The sequence below is a fragment of the Podarcis pityusensis genome, assembly GCF_964106645.2.
Source record: "Podarcis pityusensis genome assembly, chromosome: 3".
NCBI classification, from domain to species: domain Eukaryota; kingdom Metazoa; phylum Chordata; class Lepidosauria; order Squamata; family Lacertidae; genus Podarcis; species Podarcis pityusensis.
In genome coordinates this window covers 31,552,274-31,577,872 of record NC_138026.1, presented here as the reverse complement: position 1 = coordinate 31,577,872, position 25,599 = coordinate 31,552,274, and the positions used below count along the sequence as shown (strand labels likewise).

Here is a 25,599-nt window from a genome sequence, read left to right as displayed (position 1 = left end):
CTGTTCTAGTGGGGGGGTGAAATCCCCCAAAAGGGTGTTACTTTTTTTTCTGTATGCCACAACAGCTGCGAGAATATTACTAGTGAAGAATTGGAAGAAACAAGATTTACCAACTATCGAAGAATGGCAGATGAAGATATGGACTCTATGGAAGTTGCCGAACTGACTGGGAGATTCCGAGACCAGAGAGAAGAGATGGTGGAAGAAGATCGGAAGAAGTTTAAAGAATATTTGAAAAAATATGTTAATATTTAAATCTTAGAATAGCTTTGGAAGTGGATATAGGCTGTAGGGTTAGAAGTAGAAGATAGTGTAATTTAAAACAGTATTATCTGTAAGTGATAAAATGTGAAGATTTTTATGGTAAAAGTAAGCGTGATTAAAAAATGGTTAAAAATTATGATATATGTAAACTGCTAAAGATGAGGTAAAATGAAAATCAGATGGGGGGGGACTTGGGGTAGCCCACCTAACAATGTTTAGAAAAAATAAGGATAAGACAAGTACTTGTTTGTATTGTTTGGTTTTCTGTTTGTGTTGTTTAGCTGTGTTATAAAATGAATAATTGTTTTTTTGGGGGGGGGAACAAAACTGTTCTTAAACCGAGGCGCGCTTTCCCTAATGAGGCCTCTGGCCATCGGTGCCCTTCCACTGTTCGGATTCCATTCTTAGACCAAGGTAAAGTTTGCAAACCGTGACACTACTTCCGGTTTTGCAGAGTTTGTAAACCGAATTGTTCGTAAACAGGGCTGTTCATAAACTGAGGTACCACTGTACTTACTTCTTACCTCACCGAACCTTTATTAGGCATTGCAAATATAGGCCAACATAAAACATCAATATATAAAATTTTAAAATATATACAAAAACAGTCATGTAAAATATGTAATAATGAGAATTATCATTGCAGTTTCTTCCCACTAAATAGTGCTATTTGGTGTGAACTGGCACCTTTTTTACTTTTTAAAAAAGCACTGAGTGGATCCATTATAATGGCTCTAAAGGCTACAGAAGGGGTGCGCAGAGCAGGTGGGAAAAGCCATCCCCTGGTGGCAAGCACAGGGTCTTTGTCCTCTTTCACAGGCAAGTCAGAGCTAAAAGACAAGCCAAGAGGCAGAACTGGGCACTGGGCATAGGGCGGTATTTAAATTCAATCAATCAATCAATCAATCAATCAATCAATCAATCAATAATAGTTGGACAGAAGGATGATCAAAGAGTAATCTGTTAGTTTAGGCATTTGCATCCCATATATCCCAGGGCAGTTTTCTGTAATAATAATAACAACAACAACAACAACAACAACAACAACAACAACAACAACAACGTATTTATTTATACCCCATCCATCTGGCTGGGTTTCCGCAGCCACTCTTGGTGGCTCCCAACAGAATTAATGATAATAATAATAAAAAGCGATAAAACATCAGACATTAAAAACTTCCCTAAGCAGTGCTGCCTTCAGATGTCTTCTAAAAGTCTAAGAGTTAGCTGAAGAAGTGTGCATGCACACGAAAGCTCATACAAATAACAAACTTAGTTGGTCTCTAAGGTGCTACTGGAAGGAATTTTTAAATTTTGTTTCGACTATGGCAGACCAACACGGCTACCTACCTGTTTCTAAAAGTCAGATAGTTGTTTATTTCCTTGACATCTGATGGGAGGGCGTTCCACAGGGTGGGCGCCACCACCGAGAAGGCCCTCTGCCTGGTTCCCAGTAACTTTGCTTCTCGTAGTGAGGGAACCGCCAGAAGGCCCTCTGCGCTGGACCCCAATGTCCAGGCAGAACAATGGGGTGGAGACGCTCCTTCAGGTATGCTGGGCCAAGGCTTTAAAGGTCAGCACCAACTCATTGAAATGTGCTTGGAAACGTACTGGGAGCCAATGCAGGTCTTTCAGGACCGGTGTAAGCATTTACTGTAAAATAGAACTGCATAAAATCTATCCATGTACATCGCTTTGTGCACGGAGCTCCTTCGCACACACCAGCTGACTGCACAGACAGCAAGGAAGCATGGCCTTTGCAGATGCTCTTGCCATACGAATGCATACACACCATATATTTAAAGCAGATTTCAAAGAAACCCAGAAAGGGTTCTGGGAATTGTAGCTCTGTGGGGCGGGGTGAACTACAGGTCCCTGGATTCTTAGAGGGGTACGTGTGTTTTAAATGTGTTTTAATTGCAGGGCATGTATACAGTCTGTGTGTACGTTCGCATGGCAGAAAGCAGGCCTTTTTTAACCAACACAGAGATGGAGTCCAATTGTTAACCACATGTATGGAACACAGGAGTAGGCTGGAGAGTTCCTTGCACAGAAAATAAATAAATACAGCAACGATTTCCTTTGGAAAATATGACCCCGACACAGTCCGTGAAGTGAGTGTCAGCACTCCCAATATATTAATCACCACACACAATCCGAGCTCACTTCTGGAATGAGGTAACTTGTTCACGCACATTGTTCAAGTTGTTCCTCTCTGTTGAGCCGGAATTCTTTGCATGTTTGAGCAAGTGCCGCAATATTTCTCTGTTGGCTTTATTTCCTTTTTAACCCGCTGTTCCTCCTCCCGTGCCTGTTAGCTTAGCTTATTGGCAAACAAAGGGAAGATATATAACAACTCAATGCTAGAATGTTCCGCGATTCTGAGGTAACGAGCTAGAGAGCTGAACTGGGCGAAGTGATTTATCCCATCAAAATACGACTGGTGTATATAGTTTAGTTTAAACATAAAGCAATAATAATATAAAAGAAACCTCAAAAGTGAGCAAAATAAACGAGGAACTAAATTCCCCCTACTCCTTCTTCGTGGTTTTAGGAATTGGTTTATCACTTTCTGTGCCACTGTCTCTAGAGTTGCAATATTTATTTTCAAGACCTGGGGCGGCGGCGGGGGGGTGGGGAGATATCTTATAGTGCATGTGGAACTGGCTATAAATCTGGAAGGCAAAAGGAAGAGTTGGAAGACAACATAGGAGCATAGAAAACTACCTAGCCAGATTCAGCTGCCAGCAGAGTGCACGGAAATGCCATTTACCTTCCTGCCACAGCAGTACCTATTTATCTACTCGCACTGGTATGCTTTCAAACTACTAGGGAGGCAGAAGCTGGGACAGAGCAACGGGAGCTCACCCCATTGCAGGGATTCGAACCACTGACCTTCCAATCAGCAAATCCAAGAGACTCAGTGGTTTAGACCACAGCACCATGTGTGTGAACGAGACCACTGAAGCTATGTACACATTAGTGGCTTGAAATGCAGAGAGGTTTCCCCCCACTGCATTTCAAGTCACATTTCACACACCAGAAGGCGGTGACGGTGGTGGTGGGGATGTCTTTCCCTGATGTGCATTACCTGATTTGTTTCCCTGCATTTGCAGCACTACTGAACAGTCAATGGTGCTGTAATCTGCACACGTGCGACGCCTGTCCAAAATGTGCACACCTCAATTGTGCAGAATTGCCAGTGAGTAACGGGTTAGGGATCACAGAGTTCTTAACTGCTAGAGAAGACTCGAATTGGAGAGGGAGGAAGAAAAGCTTTCTTTTCCTGTTCTCTCTTTCTCTCCTCACTTTCAACTATGTAACTGAACAGACGTTTGAGGCTGTTTAAGACTAACTTCAGTATTTTATAACCAAGAATACATTCCCTGTGTTGTTTCTCTGCATTGGACAATGCATGTGTGAGAACTCTGATTTCTGTAAGTAAAGCATTTAAACTTACTTAAAGTTGTGGTCTATTTACTCTGAGAGGGGTAGAGGTGTGGGGAACACAGCTGGGAACACTTAACACTCGGATGTTTAAAGTCTAACAACCTGTATTTCCTGCACTTTGCAAATACTGCACATATTTCTTTTTAAAACTCTGTTGGGGGCACTTTTGGCTAGAGAATGAGTCAAGCCATGCTTCTTGAATTCAAATAGTCATCCATTTTTTCTTTTTGCAGTTTGCCACACACATGGGACTTTGGGATTAACAAGCTTCCCTCAGTTATTTCCCAACAGAATGAAGGACACATCCACTGTTGGCAGCACATAAACTGGAATATATCCATATAAGTCACTTTGCAGAAAATGAGTTTCCCAAAATGAAAAGCCCTGATGTTTATCTGGGGTGATTTTTATGCGTTTCTATTTCTGTGCTTTCTGCCCAGTCTCTTAATTCCCATTTCCCATTGTATAATTTTGGCTCAAGAGGTGTACATTTGCAAAGATTAGAGGGGAATTGAAACCTGCATTGTCAGGAAATCCTTGGCACGTTGGGTTTTTCTTTTTTTCTTTTTGCTAGCCATTGGTCTATTTATAGAAATATGCCCTGCTACTTACTAGGAGGTTGAGATATCAAGAAAGTGATATTAAGAGCGGAAGCCAATTTACTCGACAAAAACATCCATTAACTTTATCACCACTGGATGCTGCAAAGTAATCAATTAGCATGCTTCACTTGGGAATGACTAATTGAATTGTTAAATATACAGTCACTGGAGTCACTTGGGTAGGCTAAATATTAATACCTTTAAAAGGCAGGAAATGTGTTTTAGATAAATTGCAGCTCCTTATGGCTTGAGTCCCAGGACCCTTTACGTTTGTCCTATAAGCTCACAGATCAAAATCCTTCCTGTTGTCAGGGTGGGTTTTTTAATGTTTTAAAAGAACCTTGTTTGATTTGATTCAGTGTCACATCTTGGCATCCGCAGATCTCTGGTGTATGATAGTGAGATTAGTCTCAGGTGAATAGTCATCACAAATAATCGCCATAGATAGACAGACAGACAGACAGACAGACAGATAGATAGACAAATAGATAGATAGAGATATGAATGAAATATACAACTGGCTGAAATCTCCACAGGCTCATCCACGAATTATTCTGCTTGACCCATGATTCTTAGGCATGGTCAGAGAGGTTTTCCCCCTTCTCCTTCCACTTTCACTGGGAAAACTTGCTGTTTACTGTTGAATCCGAACAAACATCAATCTGAGGATTTGAAGATTTGCAGTTACAGCAAAGTGCAAGAGCAATCAAAATGAAAAACTGAAATTATTTGCTTATTGCTACTGATATATGTGAACAACACACACACACACACACACACACACACATTTCTGCTCTCTCTGTTGCAGCTTAAAGCCGAATGTGTCATGAGGCATAATGAACTTGTCCCCTGCTCCATTTTCTCTGAAGAGGCTCTGGGAATGAGTTTGCTCCTGTTGAAAAATTGGCCCAACCTCATAATTGTCCTTTCCCCCCTAAACAAAGATGATTTCCTCGGATGCAGTGGAAGGCCCCATTCAGTTGCCTGTCCAATCGGCTTCTGTACATGGCATGGGAGGGGCCACCATCTTGTCCTTTGTCTCAGGCAGCAAAATCAACTGAGCCAACTGTTCAAAGACCTGTAACAGCCCTAGGACAACCCTGTAACCAAAGCAATTCTCTCAATTACAGCCCAGACAGTTTGCAAGAATCAGAATGGCAAAGGAGGAGTGCTTCATTTGAGGCTAGGAGGTTTTTAAATTTTTTTTGTTTGTTAAATTTCACACACACACACACACACACACACACACACACGGCCCAAGCAAGAACAATGCAGCTTAAGCACTTCAGCTAGGAATGACCTAATTAGAACAGTCAAAGATGATGTTGAGGGATTAATAGAAGCTTCATGTCATTCTAGACCTGAAAACTCAGGAGGAGACTAAGTTTAATTCAGTTTTAGTCACTGTACTATGACTACATAGTTTTTAAACATACAGGGTTTTTTTGGGGGGGGGTTGTTTTTTAAAAAGAAGAATCCTGTTCATTTAATAATAAGTGCATTTGCGTTTTCAGTTGATATCTCAGTCAAATGAAACCTCCCTGTTTGTCCTGTGAGCCACTGCAGTATCTTCTCGCTTTGTCCCACAAAGAGACTTTAATAACACAAGCATTTCAAACAAGGTCTTAGGTCTGGGCTTAAAATGTGACCTTTCAGGCCTCAGGCCTCTCCCCAGGTCACATCTCTCACTGGTCCCTGCTCTGCAACCTCCTTGGCTGGCATGCGTCCCTGAACTGTGATTACACCTCTTGCTTTCCTGAATGGAGTGGTGTGTGTGTTTGTGTGTTTGTTTGTGTGTGTAAACCTCCAACTGGGACGCGGGTGGCGCTGTGGGTTAAACCACAGAGCCTAGGACTTGCCGATCAGAAGGTTGGCGGTTTGAATCCCTGCGATGGGGTGAGCTCCCGTTGCTCGGTCCCTGCTCCTGCCAACCTAGCAGTTCGAAAGCATGTCAAAGTGCAAGTAGATAAATAGGTACCGCTCCAGCGGGAAGGTAAACGGCATTTCCATGCGCTGCTCTGGTTCGCCAGAAGCGGCTTAGTCATGCTGGCCACATGAGCTGTTACGCCGGCTCCCTCGGCCAATAAAGTGAGATGAGCTCCGCAACCCCAGAGTCGGCCACGACTGGACCTAATGGTCAGGGGTCCCTTTACCTTTACCTTTAAACCTCCAATTAGGCCTAGTGTGCAAAGGTCAGAGTCACATGCACCCATTGTTCCACCCACTTTTGCCTCTGCCCCATCCACCCTCCAGAAGGCTACCAATGAGGTATCATGGTCCTTGAGTTAAAAGCTATTTCATGCCCCTGGTCCAAAAAAGAATTCCTTTGTGGCAGTGGGGATGCAGGTCCCTTTCCATACTGTTCTTCTTTGGTTTTCAATCCCCTTCCCTGCTCCATCACATGTTGAGCTTTTTTTAGGCAATCAACCTCCTGGACATTTTACAAATTTTCCAAAATCCCCACCCCCTTGCCCAGACACTAAATACCAGACATGTCCTAGAAATTTCAGACGTATGGCAACCCTGCCTTAAATATTTACTTGCCAAGTTGGCAACAACTGAACAACAAGTATGATAGATATATATGGATGAGTGTGTTGCATTTCTTTCTCTTGAGCCCAAGAGAGGGTTTAGTCCTTTTGCTTTCAAAATGTAGCAGTGCATAAGTTATTAATCTATCGTTTGCCTGTCCTCACAAACATCTCTGGATGGCATCTGCATGAAGTCACCACCACATTCTCAGTCAAAGAATCAACTGACAGAATAACCAACCAACTGCCAACTGCCAACTCCTTTCCCAAACACCATTTATCCTGGTGAAATGCATTTACAATGCAAGTGCAATATGAAAACTAACAGAGGTTAATGGCTTTTTCCAACAAAACAACAACAACAACAACAACAACAACTGCTTTATATGGGTTGCACATAGCAAGAATTGCTTTATTCTTCCAGTTCCAAGAGTTATCTGAAGAAGACGGGTGTATGCACTCGAAGGAATAAAACCCTTTCACATGCACTGCCACAAGACATTTCTGGAGTAGTAGGTTTTGTGCCTACACAACACTTCAGTGTTATCTCATAGGATGATTCATGACTATGCGTGGAAGGAGAGCACCTTTCCTTCTTTAACAAGATTTATAAAGCACTCATTAAGAAAACAACTGCCTCTAAGTGGTCTGCATAGAACAAAATACGCTTAAGAAATTACAAATGACATGAACCTTGAAAATGTGTGGACATAATAAAATGTTATCAAAATAAAGATAATATATAGAAGACATAGGGACGATTTCCATTTCCATGTGCTGCTCTGGTTTGCCAGAAGTGACTTAGTCATGACCCGGAAGCTGTACGCCGGCTCCCTCGGCCAATAAAGCGAGATGAGCGCCACAATCCCAGAGTCGGCCACGACTGGACCTAATGGTCAGGAGCCCCTTTACCCTTTACCTTTATAGAAGACAAGCTTGGGTACAGAGCACATGCTGCTGATCTCAGTTACTTCAGGGGGATCATTTTTTCAAGTGGTAGACTGAGGGCTCAACTAGACACGGCTGATGCTGCTGTTACATATCACCTTTCCTCTCTTCCTCATAACTAAATGTTATTTGGCACACCCCCTCCCTCTGCCTGGCCTCACAGCTTTGGCAGTCAGCAGTGGCAGACCCTTTAAGTGGCCCTATTTTCCAGGGACAGAAGCTGTTCAAGTTTCTGATTTGATCCCAGAGCATCCTGCTTTTCCTTAGGACATCCCTGTTTTCATTGGAAAATTTTTGGAGGGTATAGAATAGGACGTTACTGGGGCATTTTTCCAGCCGGAACTCACTGGAACTCAGTTCCAGCACCTCTTTCCCTAGAAAAATAGCACTGGATGTCCCAATTTTCATCCTAGAAATGTTGGAGGGTTTGCCGTAGAAGATGGGCAATATGTCAAGTGATGACATGCACACCAGGCTTTCTCAGTGCAATGGATGTAGGGCTTTGCCCCCCCCCCCCCCCGGGCTCACTTGCTCTGTCCCTGCCAGAGCTCTCACTCAAGTAGGCAGTAGCACTTCTGAACAGTTCCTCAGCTTCCATCCCCTTAATTTGGTGGCCATTTTATAATCCCCCAATGTGTTGACTGAAATTATGAGAGTCTGAAGCAGGGCAGCCCAAAATGCAGCGTGAGGGCAGTGTGAGGGCCTTTTTTGGGGTGGCCCTCAGCAATGTTTGACACCTCCCCTACCCCAGCAGACATTGTACTGCCTTCCCAAAGCCCAGTGGTTGAGGTAACGGGCAGAGGAATGGCAAGACCCTCATGGAGTGTAATGCCATGAACCTCTCCATCACAGTCTCAGATGGAAAAAAAAGATATGTAAATAAACCGTATATCATAAAGACACCACCATCTCCGCTGTGCCTCATTTTCCAAAAGGAAACACAGACCCTGGGTAAAGCACGCCTGGAACCCCAGGAATCTCACACTGCTGTGGATGTAGCAAAATGTTTGGCAAACTACTGTGCATTTGTGACCTACCACTACATAGGACTGTGAGGAGCGACCCAAGACAGATTTTGTGTAGCAACCACAATATGTACGGTTGTTCTTATGTTACTCAAATTTGTAGGGAATTTTACAGGGATATAACATTATAAAAAGTTGCTTTCATTATTATATGTATAGCATTCATTTTCAGTGATCAGCACTGAAATTGTGTAAACCCATGGCTTTTTTTTTCAGCCGGAACTTGCTGGAAATCAGGCGGGCGCCATTGCCATTGTAAGAGAATGAGGGAGGCAATCTCTCCTCTTTTTCTGGAAAAATAGCAGTGTGTAAACCCATCCCACCGCTAAATTTGAGTTTAAATCTATTATAATGATAAGATATCATAGTGAGAATTTGCATCGGGCAAAGATGATGAAGACACAAGACTAACATGGTGAGAAAAATAGCAAGATTTCAAATAGCAAGAAGGGGAGGAAGGAAAGACCCCCTTGTGGTATGAGTTCTGTGAGCATTATGGGGGGGGAGTGGAGAGAAGGAATTGACTCAGTCTCAACCATCCCAAATCCTATCTGCTCATCTGTTCATCCTGAGCCTTCAATTAATTAATTGATTAATTAAAACTGAGCATTTAATCTGCGAATTTACATGCCTTGGCTCCCGTTTGAAAGCATTGTCCGTGGGCACTCATCAAAAGATTCCAGCCTTTTCCAATCACCATTGGCTCCCAAACATATTACTTTGTAAACAGGAAATGACAGTGTTGGCTCCATGCCCTCGTATTGTAGCAACACTGCCATATGCCAGTATCATGCTAAATTCAGTAAAGATGCAACAATATAATTATTGGGGACATCTGTCAGCAGCCTAGGCCTACATCTGGCATTAGTATTTACAAAGATCCATGTCACAAGGGGGGTGTGGGGACACAAGAAGCATAGTCATAGTTTTGCTGACTGGGTTTTACAGGCCTTGTGCCAAATACTACCTTTTAACCAGCTCCACCTGGTTATAAATGAGGCTGTGTTGAATCATAAAAGCTAAATGCTTTTGGGAAAACAAGCAGCTGAGAATCCCCTCCAAGAGTTATGATCCCTAGTGCCAAGCTGCAACAATAATTCTTAATTTGATTCAGTAGCCGACAGTAGGGTGAAGTTGCATCTCCTGGCAAGTGGGTCACTGCTGCTAAGAGGGAGGAACAAGGTATTGGGAGGGTCAGCGCTGTGCAAACACATTGGCAGAAGCCCTGCTTTGGCTCAGCGAGCACATTTGCACAGTGCTGGTGGTCTTAACACCTTTCCCCTTCCATTCTCCTTCCTGGTATACACCTTCCAAGTGTCCCTGTTTTTCAGGGACAGTTCTGGTTTTACAGAAGCTGTCCTGGTTTCTGATTTGATCTTGGAATGTCCCGCTTTTCCTTAGGACACCCCTATTTTCATCGAAGAAATGTTGGAGGGCATGCTAGGATGTCTCTATTTCATCAGTGAAATGTTGGAGGGTATGGAGTTATGTGACCCCCGAGCCAAGGAGATAAGTAACCTTTAGTAAACATCTGAAGGTACAGTGGTACCTCGGGTTACATACGCTTCAGGTTACAGACTTCGCTAACCGAAAAATAGTACCTCGGGTTAAGAACTTTGCTTCAGGATGAGAACAGAAATTGCACAGCAGCGGCGTGGCAACAGCAGGAGGCCCCATTACCTAAAGTGGTGCTTCAGGTTAAGAACAGTTTCAGGTTAAGAATGGACCTCCAGAACAAATTAAGTACATAACCCGAGGTACCACTGTATAGGGAAGTGTTTAATATTTTATTATGTTTTTATATATGTTGGAAGCTGCCCAGAATATCTGGGGCAACCCAGTCAGAGGAGGGGTGTAAATGATGATGATGATGATGGTGATGAAATAGGACGTCCCTATTTTCATCAGAGAAATGCTGAAGGGTATGGCAGTGACCCACCTGCAGGAAGGTATGGTAAGCACCCTCCATCACAAATACACTTTCTGTTACTGGATTCAAATGGATTTATTGAGGGCCATCATGTAAACCTGTGGCGAGTCCCCAACATTTTAAAGGAATGTCTCTAAAATCAGAGCCACTTTTGCTGATCAGGTCAAAGGAAATCTTGGCACTTTCTGATGGGCTTGAGGACATGTGGCATTGGACTTATCTGGCCTTTTTAATTTGTCCCCAAACAGAAAGGCAAAGGCCTTAATGCTGAACTTCCTGCCTTATTAAAAGTCCAGCTGAGGCCCTTGATGTTGTGTCGGTCCAGATTGTGGACTTTAATACAATACAGTGCCAGTATAAAGGCGACTTCAAAGGAGCTACTACATGCTACTATTAACTGAATCCTCGTACATGCAGATGAATGCTCGGGAGGCACCATTCTGAGGGTTTTATGGGTTTTCTACACCATTTCTGAAAAATGGCCAAAAGAAAACAAAAGAGAATGAGATATCCGTGTGTAGGACATGGAGGTTCTGAAAAAAAGCAACATTCGCAGCAACAAAAAAATTAAGAAATTACATCTGGCTGAGCAAATTATGCTGCAGCTCATAAGAAAGGGACTCATAATGAGTTCAGAGATTTTCATAAAAGAAAAATCTGTATCGAGACAGAGTGTTCAGCCTGGCTAATCTCTGCTATTAATATTTCAAAGTGCCACACTGTGTACATTTGGTGGGGAATGAAAGTTGTAAAGCACGACGAGGGTGCTTGGAAGGGTGACTGAGAGCAAAACTTAATTTGCTAGCTGATTGAGACCAGGGCGTGATTTAAAAAATAACCAAAAACAAGCACATGCATAATTATAAACATTCTTAATTTTTATGGCAACATACTGACTTCAGACCAGATTCCTCTCATTATTACCACATTTTTCACTAAAAGCCTGTCATGAGCAAGGGGAGTGAGTGGCGCGGTGGTCTAAACCACCAGGTCTCTTGGGCTTGCTGATCGGAAGGTTGGCGGTTCGAATCTGTGTGTTGGGGTGAACTCCCGTTGCGTCAGAAGCGGTTTAGTCATGCTGGCCACATGACCTGGAAAGCTGTCTGTGGACAAATGCCGGCTCCCTCGGCCTGAAAGTGAGATGAGCGCCAAAACCCCATACAGTGGTACCTCGGGTTAAGTACTTAATTCGTTCCGGAGGTCTGTACTTACCGTAACCTGAAACTGTTCTTAACCTGAAGCACCACTTTAGCTAATGGGGCCTCCTGCTGCCGCCGCACTGCCAGAACACAATTTCTGTTCTCATCCTGAAGCAAAGTTCTTAACCTGAAGCACTATTTCTGGGTTAGCGGAGTCTGTAACCTGAAGCGTATGTAACCTGAAGTGTATGTAACCCGAGGTACCACTGTAGTTGCCTTTGACTGGACTTAACAGTCCAGGGGTCCTTTACCCCTTTTTCACCTCTCATGAGCACTTCCCCCCCCCCATGCCTAAATCTGCTTTGAATCTCAGACTTTCTCTCATTTTATTGTCACAATAAGATGCTATAGAACAGGGTTGGAGAACCCATTCCACTCCCAGTGCTGGATGTGCAAATTTTGCTGGAGCATGCAAAATTCTGTAGGTTCTCTTCTGTAGGTTCTTGCTGCATCCCCAGAGTCTTCCTTCTCTTGGTTGCAGGGGCAGTGGTGACAGGAAGGGGAAACACACAAAAAGGAAGTGTTTCTCCCCTTCCTGTCTCATGCAGACTTTTTTTTCTTTTGGTGACCTGTAGGTTTGTGTCCCATCCCATGGCCCACAGCTTCTCACTTTCTTCTTCTGGGGCAGGCCTTTCTACAACTGCCCACCATTTCCAAATAAGCAGAAGGAGGTGGGTAAGCTTTAGCTAGCCATGCCATGCTGTTGTCAGGGCTTGGCTCCTGTTTTATGTTCCTGCTGGTCCAGCAGAAATGTAAAAGAGAGTCAGGCCTTGGCATACCCCCCAACATTTCTCCAATGAAAATAGGGACGTCCTATTCCATACCCCCCAACATTTCTCTGATGAAAATAGAGGCATTCTATTTCATACCCCCCAACATTTCTCTGATGAAAACAGGGACGTCCTAAGGAAAAGTGGGACATTCTGGGATCATTCTGGTTGACCCATGCGCCATCATGGAGGGGGGTAACAAATCATCAAGGAACAATTACTGCCCTACTAGGGTGGTTCATAAAAAACTTTTTTTAAAAAATGCCTGCTCCAAAGGTCTTACCTTACTACACTAGAGATTATATCGCTATATATGAAATTTCATGCATATCAGTTAATATCTTGACCCTCCTCCACGAAAATAACTGTTTACTTGGCCTTCCTATGTCGTGAAGGCTGAAATTTCAGTTCATTCAAACAGGGTCAAGATATTAACTGATATGTTTTTTCTTTTGGTAAACCATTTTGCAGGTTTTTTAAAAAATAACTTTTATTAAATAAATAAACAATAAATATAAATAAAACAACACAAGCCAAAACACAATCCATCCTGTAGTTTTAAGTATCTGTCCACAGTCGCCAACTTGTTATCAGAGGCCCAGAATCCACATTCCTTTGTAAGAAAATATGAAAAAACGCAAAACCATTTTTGCAGGGGGGAGGAGGAATCAATGGGGGGGTGACAAGAAATTTTCCACACCGGGTACCACCTGATCTTCCTACACCTCTGAGAAGCAGTTCCAACATTGTTTTGGAAATGTATCATACCTGCGTCCAAAAGGAAGCTCCTCACAAGCAGTTTCAGCACCAAGGACAACACAATTTGCCAACTGAAAACACAACTCTTGCAGCAGGTTCTCATGGAGGGCGGCTGGACTGCCTGACCACACTTGGATCATTATTGATATTATTTTATCTGCTTCTTTTATCTTTCTCTTTATAACTATGTATCACATTACAATGAAGAGCATATTAAAGGTAAAGGGACCCCTGACCATTAGGTCCAGTGGTGACCGACTCTGGGGTTGCGGCGCTCATCTCGCTTTATTGGCCGAGGGAGCCGGCGTGCAGCTTCCGGGTCATGTGGCCAGCATGACTAAGCTGCTTCTGGCGAACCAGAGCAGCGCACAGAAACGCCATTTACCTTCCCGCCGGAGCGGTACCTATTTATCTACTTGCACTTTGACGGGCTTTCGAGCTGCTAGGTTGGCAGGAGCAGGGACCGAACAACGGGAGCTCACCCCGTAGCGGGGATTTGAACCACCGACCTTCTGATCGGCAAGTCCTAGGCTCTGTGGTTTAATCCACAGAGTCCCTATCAGAAGAGCATATTAGCAATATGTTAAATAAATTATTAAATAAATTAAGCAACGCTATTTAGGCTGCATAAAATATCTATTTCCTATAAAATATTCCTTTCCTATAAAGGTTAGCAAACATTTGTTATTGGTACAAATTTGAAAATGTTTCTCCATTAATGAAATCCCTCCTGCACAACCCATATATCTCTAGCATTCAAGGCTAATGACAGCTCCTGATTTCTCCAAGCAGCCTAGCCTCACCTGGGATTATTTTGGCGGGATGCGGGGGGCGCTGTGGTCTAAACCACTGAACCCCTTGGACTTGCTAATCAAAAGGTTGATGGTTCAAATCCGCACAATGGGTTGAACTCCTGTTGCTCTGTCCCAGCTCCTGCCAACCTAGCAGCTCAAAAGCATACCAGTGCGAGTAGATAAATAAGTACTGCTGCAGCGGGAAGGTAAACAGCATTTCTGTGCACTCTGGCTTCTGTCACAGTGTTCCGTTGAGCCTGAAGCAGTTTAGTCATGCCAGCCACATGACCCATAAAGCTGTCTGTGGACAAATGCTGGCTCCCTCGGCCTGAAAAGCGAGATGAGCCCCACACCCCATAGTCACCTTTGACTGGACTTACAGTAACTGTCCAGGGGCCCTTTACCTTTACCTATTTGGGGCAGCCTCGACTTGGATGAACCCCAGATTCCTCTGAATTGGCTCCATTCAGTTTCGGATTCAGGCTATGTCTGAATCTGGTGTGCAGCCCCAGAATTCCACTGGAACCAAGGAATTAAGTGTGTTCAAGAATGTTTCCTAACTCTAGATAGCGTCGTCACTTCCTAACATAATGGGCATGGGGACTGGTCACAAGAGACGGAGACGTTAAGCAGAGGCCCTTGCATTTTGGTACATGATGTAGACACCCCTGGATTTTCACACTCATGCACTGTACTGTCAGTCCTCCCACTGAAAAAAGGGGGAGAAGATGGGGAGGCTGGAAAAATAATAATTATACCAGATGACTCACATAGGCTTCTGTCGCCGCTCAGCTCCTATTTTAAACAACATCCCATTGAGGTTTGTAATCAAATACTTACATATTTTCCCCCTTAATGGTATTAGTAAGCAATGATCCTTTTGTCTGCCCTCCTTAAATAAGATAAAGCCAACTGTTGTTCCTCCATGTTGCCTTGCATATAGGTAGAGAGGCCTTTGTTTATTCTTGTCCTGGTAGTTATGACTAATTCTCTGACTTCACTGCAGCTACATTTACATTGGCAAGTTGAGAGGTTGCTGTTTGCCAAGAGAAAATGCATATTGGTGGGGTGGGGTGGGGGGGACATATTCCACATCCACATAGCCAATGAATACATTTGATAAAATGAATTGGACATTCTTCCACTCCGTTTCCAATGTTGGGTATGAGGAGTAGCTGTTCCTGCTGTGGAAAATTGGGAACGTCGATCCCAGAGAGCAGGTATGGGAAGAGCGAGGCATACAATGGGCACCACCAGTGAAAAGGCTCTGCTTAGTGTAACTCCTGCCCTGTCAGTTGATAGAGTGCCCACTTGCCCTCCTTCTTGACATGGAATGCTCTTTATTGGAGTCTCCAGGTCCACTACAGACCATAAGAAGGGAGAGCAGGGATCTTGAAGTTACCAACAGCTGTTAATCAACCAAGCAAGCACACAGGTCACCTTTGTCACAGTCAGGACACCTATGTCCTGGCCAGGCCTGCACCCAATCTTGTTTTTGTACAATCTTGTTTGTCCTCAGTAACCAAAATTATATTATCAACATATACAACCAGAAAAGTTGTTTTCCTTCATTTGCAAGGAATCGTAGAAAACAAAGTGGCACTAATAAAGAAAAGTTCCAGGGTGTCAACAGAAAGCAAACTAAAAATGCTTTTGCAGTTCATCAAAATTATCCAGCATAATCAAGTTATAGGAAAACTGATGCTATTAACAGTAATCCTTCTAGTTGATTAATTGGTTCGACAACTTCCATGCACATAATGTGTGATGCTAATTAATTTGCCCAAGAGTTAAATGATAACCAATCAGAGGCAGCTACAGGAGAACGATGAGATTCAGGCGAGGGTCAGATGCCTTGTCAATCCCAGCAGGCATAAAAGAGGACGACCCGGCCTGCCCAGGCCTCTGGCAACCCGTCTGGTTCCCACTCTGGCCTGGGCACAGAATCTCCCAAAGTACCCATTTCTCTGTCCTCTGGTTCCACTTGAAGCTCCATGTTTGGAGGTGCCCTGGCTCTGATCTGGTCAAGGTGTCCCTTCCAAACCAGTCCCCCCTCCAACCCTACCTCATAGGAAACCGGACCTGTACAGCGGGCAATGATACCAGGGACCCAACCCTGTCTGGGCCCATAGTTTCAGACGTACAGTGTCCCCCGGGGAGAACCCTCTTGGAGCCCCCCACACCACAGTAGATGGCTGTTGCTCAAGAGCCTGGTCGGGGTGCATACGATCAAGGAGGGTAGTGAGCTTCCTCCCCATAAGCAACTCTGCCGGGCTCTGGCCGGTCACTGTGCTTGGGGTGATGTGTTGGACCAATAAGAACTCCGCTAACCGGAGAGTCCAGTCTCCATGCACTATGCACCTAAGCGCATCTTTGGTAGTATGGACCATGCGTTCAGCTTGGTCGTTAGTGGCCAGGTGAAAAGGAGCGGAACGAATGTGGTGGATTCCATTCTTGGTTACAAATTCTTTGAATTACCACTAGGCTTCTCCTCTTTGGGGGCCTGGGCAGGCCGCGTCATCCTCTTTTATACCTGCTGGGATTGACAAGGCATCTGACCCTCACCTGAATCAGGCCGGCCTGCCCAGGCCCCCAAAGAGGAGAAGCCTAGTGTTAATTCAAAGAATTTGGTTACTGAGGACAAACAAGATTGTACAAAAACAAGATTTTTTAAAATAGCTTTTATTTTGCTTAAACAGGTACATATAAATATACACAACCATAAATTACAAAGGAAAATTCCTTAAAAGTGATGAAAAAAACTACAAAAAATATCGAAGTACATGACACAGAACATAAGCAACTATGGGAAAGATAAAAGAAAAAAGAAAAATGGGGGGGGGGGGGGAGGAAGATGAGCCAAAGCAGGAAAGCTCATCAATTGTACACTTCCGTCAAGCTCACAACAGATCATTATTCTTATCAATTAACTCTATCTGCAGTCCAAATGAATCCCTCATCTTGGTATCAGGGAACATTTCTCTATGCGGTATCATTCTAAACATAGCCAGATCTTTCTTGCTGAGCCCTTGTCCCCTAAATAATTATTTAAACATTCCCATTCTTCTTTCACCAACTTTTTAGGTTTATCTCTTATTGCATCTGTCAGCTTTGCGAGCTCCAAGTACTCGCACAATTTGACTACCCATTCCTCTTTAGTGGGTATATTTTTATCTTCTTTAGTGGGTATATTTTTACCTGCTGGGATTGACAAGGCATCTGACCTTCACCTGAATCAGGCCGGCCTGCCCAGGCCCCCAAAGAGGAGAAGCCTAGTGTTAATTCAAACAATTTGGTTACTGAGGACAAACAAGATTGTACAAAAACAAGATTGGGTGCAGGCCCGGCCAGAACATAGGCGTCCTGACTGTGACAAAGATGACCTGTGTGCTTGCTTGGTTGATTAACAGCTGTTGGGAACTTCAAAGTCCCTGCTCTCCCTTCTTATGGTCTTTGTAGTGGACCTGGAGATTCCAATAAAGAGCATTCCATGTCAAGAAGGAGGGCAAGTGGGCACTCTATCAACTGACAGGGCAGGAGTTACACGGAGCAGGGCCTTTTCCCTGTTGGTGCCCAGTGTATGCCTTGCTCTTCCCATACTAAAAAGTTAGGAAACATTCTTGAACACACTTAATTCCTTGGTTCCAGTGGAATTCTGGGGCTGCACACCAGATTCAGCCACAGCCTGAATCCGAAACTGAATGGAGCCAATTCAGAGGAATCTGGGGTTCATCCAAGTCGAGGCTGCCCCAAATAGGTAAAGGCAAAGGTAAAGGACCCCTGGACAGTGACTGTAAGTCCAGTCAAAGAACCATCAACCTTTCAATTGGCAAGTCCAAAGGGTTCAGTAGTTTAGACCGCGCCTCGCCAAAATAATCCCAGGTGAGGCCAGGCTGCTTGGAGAAATCAGGAGCTGTCACTAGCCTTGAATGCTAGTGGTATATGGGTTGTGCAGGAGGGATTTAATTAATGGAGAAACGATTTCAAATTTGTACCAATAACAAATGTTTGCTAACCTTTATAGGAAAGGAAGCACAGTTTTTTAACTCAAACGTATCTAAATATCTTGCACTTTTTCCTTTCTTTGAAATATGAAAAAGGTATAATCACATGATTTTTAAGTCCCTCTAGCCATAGGTATTTTATGCAGCCAGTGGGCCTGGAGACTCCAATAAAGAGCATTCCATGTCAAGAAGGAGGGCAAGTGGGCACTCTATCAACTGACAGGCCAAGAGCTACACAGAGCAGGGACTTTTCACTGGTGGTGCCCATTGTATGCCTCGCTCTTCCCAGATTTGCTCTCTTTTAGCCTGTATTTTGGAGCTTTATCATTTAGGAACACTTTGGAAGAACTGGTTGACAAGTCTTATCATTGCTGACATATGAGCGTGTCAGGGCTGCCTCAGGTCTCAGCTCACAAAAGACCAACGCCAAGTTCTTCTTATATACAAAAGTGTTTATTGGAGTTCATTGTTTGCTTCACATCCGAGGCGCGCAGCCCCACGTCTGCTACGCTTAGACCGTTGAAGTCCCCTCTGAGTCAGTCCCTCCCCTGCACCAGTTTAAGAGGCTTGCGCTGCTCCACCTCTTCCTCTCTTTCCTTTTCCGCAGGGTCTTCCTGCCCGCTGGGGTTTCGCCCCTCCTGGATTCCCCTGACGCGGAATCCCCAGATTGCTCTTCCCCCCTCCTGCGGGCTTTGGGACCTGGCTCCTCCTCCGGGCTCCCTGTACTTCCGCGCGCCTCCACATTTGAACTTGGCGCTCGCGCCCAACCTCTAACCTTCCTTTTGACAGTTACACTACTCCCTTCACTACTCCCCTCCCCTTCCGGGAGGGTGGCTTGCTCCGACCTCCCTCCCTTCTCTGCTGCCGGAGCTGCTTCCCCTGATACACTGGAACCTCCACCCCCTTCGCTGCACTCTGGCGGGGAGGCTGGTCCTGACGCCCAGCTGCCACTTTGGGATCCCCCGCTGGCCCCCTGCTCCTGACACGTCCCCCCTGGGGCTCCCCTGGCCTTGACCACCGGCGCCCCCTTCTGGGAATCCTCTGATTCGCTGGAAAGACTCATGGAATCTCTTGAGTCATTGTCCTTCTCTTCCTCGCTGTCCTGGGATTCATCCCCATCGCTCTCCATCTCCTGCCTACCCTGTGCCTCTGTCCCTGAACCCCTGACAGAGCGGATTTTATTTGCTGCTATTCTGGGCTTCTGGTGCACCAGGGTTTACGCCAGCATAATAGAGTTGGCCAGAATGCCAGAAAGGATACAATTTATGAGCTTTCTCCATTATCTGCACAGCAGGGGGTGTTCAGTCAACAGTGCAAAGGTTGAGCTGAAGCATTCCCTGCTGGTTACCTGCTTTCAGCAATAGGGGTGTATATTTCAGTGGTTGAACGTACAAGTTTATGACCTTAAGGCAATTGGAGCAATTGGGCCAAATTGAGCCCCACATCCCACATCCCACTTTTCCTTAGGATGTCCCTATTTTGGGGGGTATGGTAGGACGTCCCTATTTTCATCAGATAAATGTTGAATGGTATGGAGTTATGTGACCTACAAGCCAAGGAGGTAAGTAACTGTACAACCTTTAGAAGACATCTGGAGACAGCCCTGTATAGGGAAGGATTTTTAAAAATGTTTAATGTTTTGTTTTTATATATGTTGGAAGCTACCCAGAGTGTCTGGGGCAACCCAATCAGATGGGTGGGGTGTTGTGTTGTTGTTGTTGTTGTTGTTGTTGTTGTTGTTGAATAGAACATTCCTACTTTCATCAGAGAAATGTTGGAGGGTGTGGAAATAAGGCTGCAATTCTATGCATCCTTACCTAGAAGCAAGCCCTATGGAACTCAGTGGGACTAATTTATTGGTCGACATGTATAGGATTGCATTGCAAGTCCTATTAAGTTCCATGTGGCTTACTCTCACTCCAAGAGTCACAGCGGGATAGGTACAGCCCCTGATATGCAATGGAGAACCTCCTCACCCCTCAAAGCAAAACAAAATAAAACAAAACCCCTTACTGTCATCCAAGCATTGCACAGCAGGGTATTCATGAAGTGTAGTAGTGCCCATTATAAGCCATGTGTAACTATGAGATACATATCTGAATAACCCCTTGACTCTCTTAGCCGAATAAGGTCCTTAGCATAATTGAACTCCTGCATGCATAATGCCTTGCAGATCAGTGCGCTGTCTGAGAATGCTCTTGTGATTCCTCATTAGTGAGCGTGTCTGCCTTCTGCCACTAACAGACTTAAGTTCTTTTCATCTGTTACATACCTAATTGAATTATAGATCAGTACTAAGGGAGCCCGATAAGCACTCTGCAGCAGCAACAGGCAAGTCTTTAAGAAGGTGATATAATACGGAATAATTTATTTCAGGATGCGATGAAATGGGCAGAACTCTTTTAATGGAATGGCTAATTTTACAGGTCGAATGGGCCACAAACATCCATAACGCCAGACACCCAACGATGTGCAGAAGGTGGTCCCGCTGCTGCGCGAAACTTGGCAACCACTCAATGCAACGGGGACAACACTGTCAACAGCAGGACGTAACTGTACGAGAGTATCCAGACAGGCTCATCGCAGGCAAATTATTCTCTCATTGTTGGTCAAGGCCAAAGCACAAGTAAAACAGGGGAAAGCATATTAAAGGGTGCGACACGGCTAAACTTGCAGGACACTTCACAGTATTAATTTGTGCCTGCTAAAGAGAAGCATGACAAACCTGTGTCTTCTGAGCACTCTGTAAGACCGACAGAATCTGGATGGAGAAATCTCTTGTTTTTAACTCTGATTTTTGATGCACACACATGAGAGAGAGAGAGAGAGAGAGAGAGAGAGAGAGAGAGAGAGAGAGAAATGTTAATTTTTTCTACCTATTGTCATGCAAATTAATGAGACTGACACGGGAGCAGCCAACATGTGATGAAAGCTTCCGCTAACAAGGTCAGCATGGAATGACTACAGAGGTGCTACTTTTAAAAGCAGAAGGCACCACCCAGCTAAAGTTGGGGTGGGGCAGAGCAGAGCAGAGTGTTTTTATTTGCATGTGTTTGTTTTTTGTTTGTAGAAAGAAAGAAAGAAAGAAAGAAAGAAAGAAAGAAAGAAAGAAAGACAAACCTTTTCATTTACATCCAGTGTTCAAAATGTACTCCAATCTTTTCAGGCTCAACTCTTTTCAGGTAACAATTCTATAACTGTATGTTTCCGAAAAGACATATGGAAACATGTTAGGTGATCATGTTGAATCTCTCTCTCTCTCTCTCTCTCTCTCTCTCTCTCTCTCTCTCTGTGTGTGTGTGTGTGTATGAGAGAGAAGACCTTCTGAGACTGAATTGCATCTCAATTATATTTTCTCAAAGACACAGTGATTTTGATTTCAGTGAGGCAAATGATGAGTGGATTCTTCTACTATCTTCATCATTACTACAAAACTGGTGTGACAACCACGGCAACCTCACAGTGGGGTAACTGTGCCCCATTAGAAATGACCAGAGGATATCAGGCTACTCATCAGATTATGACCTCCATCAATAGGATCTTCCAATTAACATGACCCACACCCTTGAGTTTGCATTTTATTTGACTGGCTGGATCAAATACAGTTTAGTTTCTAGTTAGGTAATTACAAATCCCTAATTACTGACCGATAATCTTTCCCATGTATCGTCTTAACTTTGGCGCCAGTGACAGATGACGGAACCTTATCCCTAAGGAGTATAAATTGCCCAATCCCTCCATTTAGAGATAAGTTGTCTGTAGATCACGGGTGCTGAGGGATACATATATAAAAATAGATATGCCACTTTGCATACAGAGCATACAAGAACAGCATAAATTGATTGATCTGGTAGCTTTTCATTAGCATGTGTAACCGAGCTTAGAAACATTGTTCACATTTACGCATGACTATTAGTGGTATTTATTAAGGTGATCTCAATTAAAAGGAAAAAAAAAGTGATACAGAAAGAAAAGGAAAAGTGAGAGGGAGAAAAACAACAACAACAAAGTTATGTATAAAAGCGAGAATATGCAAAAGAAAGAAAGAAGTAATATACGATATTCCTATACACTTTTATATAAATTGGTATAGTGTTATTGTTCTAGTGCTTATGTATGTGTTAATAGCTGGCTACATTTTGCATAAACTCATTCCAAATGTGATTGTATTTATCCATACAGAGTCTGTGCCAGTGAGCATAAGTTCATAAATTGCAAGAGATGTCATATTGTCAGTCCACTGACTGAAGGGTATCATACTTTAATTTTTCCAATTCCTCAATATCAATCTCTTGGCTACCATTGTTGTTTCGTCATTTAGTCTTGTTCAGCTCTTCATGACCCCATGGACCAGAGCACGCCAGGCACTCCTGTCTTCTATTGCCTCCTGGAGTTTTGTCAAATTCGTGTTGGTAGCTTCGAGAACACTGTCCAACTATCTCGTCCTCTGTTGTCCCCTTCTTTTTGTGCCCTCAATCTTTCCCAGCATCAGGGTCTTTTCAAGGGAGTCTTCTCTTCTTGGCCACCATTTGGGTACAGAAAATCCATTTCCATTGTCCTGTTAATAATTTCCATACTGCAGGTACAGTGGTACCTTGGGTTACATACGCTTCAGGTTACAGACTCCGCTAACCCAGAAATATTACCTCGGGTTAAGAACTTTGCTTCAGGATGAGAACAGAAATCGTGCAGCGGCGGCACAGCGGCAGCAGGAGGCCCCATTAGCTAAAGTGGTGCTTCAGGTTAAGAACAGTTTCAGGTTAAGAACGGACCTCTGGAACGAATTAAGTTCTTAACCCGAGGTACCACTGTATATAGTTCCATAAAATATTCTCTGCTGAAAGATTTAACTTTTCCCACACACTCATAGTTACACAGTCCAGCCCTTTCTCTCCAAACCTGTTAAGTACTGAGCACTGTACGAACATACGTTCCAAAGAGGCATTGTACTTGCCACATCTCCAGCACTGAGCTATCTTAGCTAACCCTTTTTTATGCAACCGTAAATGATTATTACTGGTGTCCTGCAGATGTTTTGGAGTACAGCTCACATCTCTCTTGATCACTGGACATCCTGGGCAAGGCTGATGATAGGTGTGCTAGTCTAAAACAGCTGGAGGAAGCCTGAACTAGGTTTATTTCCAGTGCTTTAGTAAGTATTATGGATTTGCTGTTCGCAGATCCAATACACCCTTACAAATTTGGAATCTCTAATGCACACATCAGGCATGATTTGGAGGGGGGGTAGAGTCTTATACAAATCTCTGCAAAAGTGAATCTCATTGAATTATAGAATTGTAGAGTTGGAAGGGACCCTGAGGATCATCTGGTCCAACCCGGGGCAATGGAGGACTTTGCAACTGTCCCATCCGGGGATCGAACCTGCAACCTTTGTATTATCAGCACCACACTCTAAACAACTGAGCTATCCAGGACGGTCAATTGACTTCAGTGCGGCTTAGTTCCAAGGAAATGGATACAGGATTGTAGCCTGTCCACCGGAAAATCCTATGGAAAACTATGGAACGAGCTTAACAGCAGCTCGCTTTCTAAACTCCACTGAGCTTAAGACTGATTTCTTATTGATTTCCAGGAATGAGCTTTCACTCGATTGCACCCACTGAGGCTCCTTGCTGCCTATGGGCTAGCAGCATCCAGGTCTCTATACCACAAGTCCCCCACCCTCATCCAATCTGCATATCCAACTGCCTTTTGGGGTGTGTCATCACCATCTCAAACTCAATTAAATCCGAGATTTAATATTTCATTTCTTTGGATATTTTCTTTGCCTGCCATTCAGCATCGCTACTCAATACACCCAATACATCAGAATGCAGAGAAGGCATATTTACCACAGTTTTGCTGTAGGGGAAAGAGTTTACATATGCTGTTTGTAGATTGGTTTCTGTACCTTTTAAGGAATTTATCAGCCCCGAACACATTTTTGTGTGTGCGTATGATTAAACTGACTATTGCTCTAATGAAAACAGCATTGTCCTCTGAAGGAACAGCGGTGTGTTCGGAGGAAACCACGTCTTCAGGAGAGACTACGCTGTGGTCATTTTACTCCCTGGGCCCAAAGTAAGAGAAACTTCTTTAAATAAATTTCTTTTCTTCCCCCTCCCTTCTTCTTAAAAAATCCCAAAAACAATTTCTGGTGACTGATTGTTTGCTGGACCTGGTGGGGAAATCTGAATGGAGGAAGACATCCTTTCACTTCGTTGAGGAAAACCACAGCTCGTAATTCTTTCACAAGCGTACAATGGCCAACCTTGTATTTTTCAAGCCATCTAAACCTCCAAGTCTGATTAGATTATAACGTGCTTAAGTGCCTTTTATAAGTCAGTACGTCAGAGCATTTTTTTATTCTCCCTGGTAGCCTTGCAAAAGCAAATGTGGCTTTGAGAAAACACACGTTCCAGTGGTCCTTTCCTTGCACTTTCTGAATTGCTCATTCACCAAACGCTATAGCTCTTGACCTATCTTTCTCTGTTTGAATGGCCTGTTATGAAAAGCACACACAGAGAGGTAGAATCGAAATGATGGATTTCTGTTAAAGATGGATGCAAACTGTAGTTGTAGATTAAAACGAGCAAGAAAGACATATAAACCATAGCCCTATTCACTCATTCTCCTCCACTACCCTATGTATATATGATTACCATCACGCAAGGGAAGGGATGAGGGTCTTGGCTGCTCTCACACATCCCCAGCCCCATACTTTCAACCATCCACTCCCCAGCTCCCCTGAAGAATTTAGAACCATGAAAGGGCTGCATTCAGCCGCCCAGGCCTGAGGTTGCTCACCTGTTCTCCAGGTAGGAATAGGAGAGGAAACTGAATCAGTTTGTATTTAAAGGTCAAGCTCCCTGATGCATGCTTTCTGAAAGAATAATAGAACTGTAGAGTTGGAAGGGACCCCGAGGGTCATCTAGTCCAACCCCCCTGCAATGCAGGAATCTCAGCTAAACATCCATGACAGATGGCCATCTAAACTCTGCATTAAAACCTCCAAGGACGGAGAGTCCACAGCTTTCTGAGGAAGTCCGTTCCACTGTCAAACAGCTCTGATTGTCAGAAAGTTCTTCCTGGTGTTTAGTCAGACTCTCCTTTCTTGTAACTTGAAGGTATTGGTTCAGGTCCTACCGTCCAGAGCAAGAGAATACAAGCTTGCACCATTTCCCATGCAACAGCCCTTTAGCAATCATATATTTTCTTTGCCACTTCTTTTCCAGGCTGAAATATACCCAACTCCCTCAACTGTTCCTCAGAAGGCTTGGTTTCCAGACTCTTGGTTGCCCTCGTCTGCACACATTCCAACTC

At 44.0% G+C, this 25,599-nt stretch overlaps 1 long non-coding RNA gene across 1 annotated transcript; it reads left to right on the top strand.

Annotated features, from left to right (window-relative positions):
* Positions 1 to 1,826: 1,826 nt before the first annotated feature.
* LOC308472857 lies at positions 1,827 to 20,949 on the top strand. Its single transcript, XR_013983781.1, has 3 exons — positions 1,827 to 3,701; positions 3,948 to 4,059; positions 20,703 to 20,949. It is a non-coding gene; the product is annotated as an uncharacterized lncRNA (long non-coding RNA).
* The last annotated feature ends 4,650 nt before the right edge of the window (positions 20,950 to 25,599 follow it).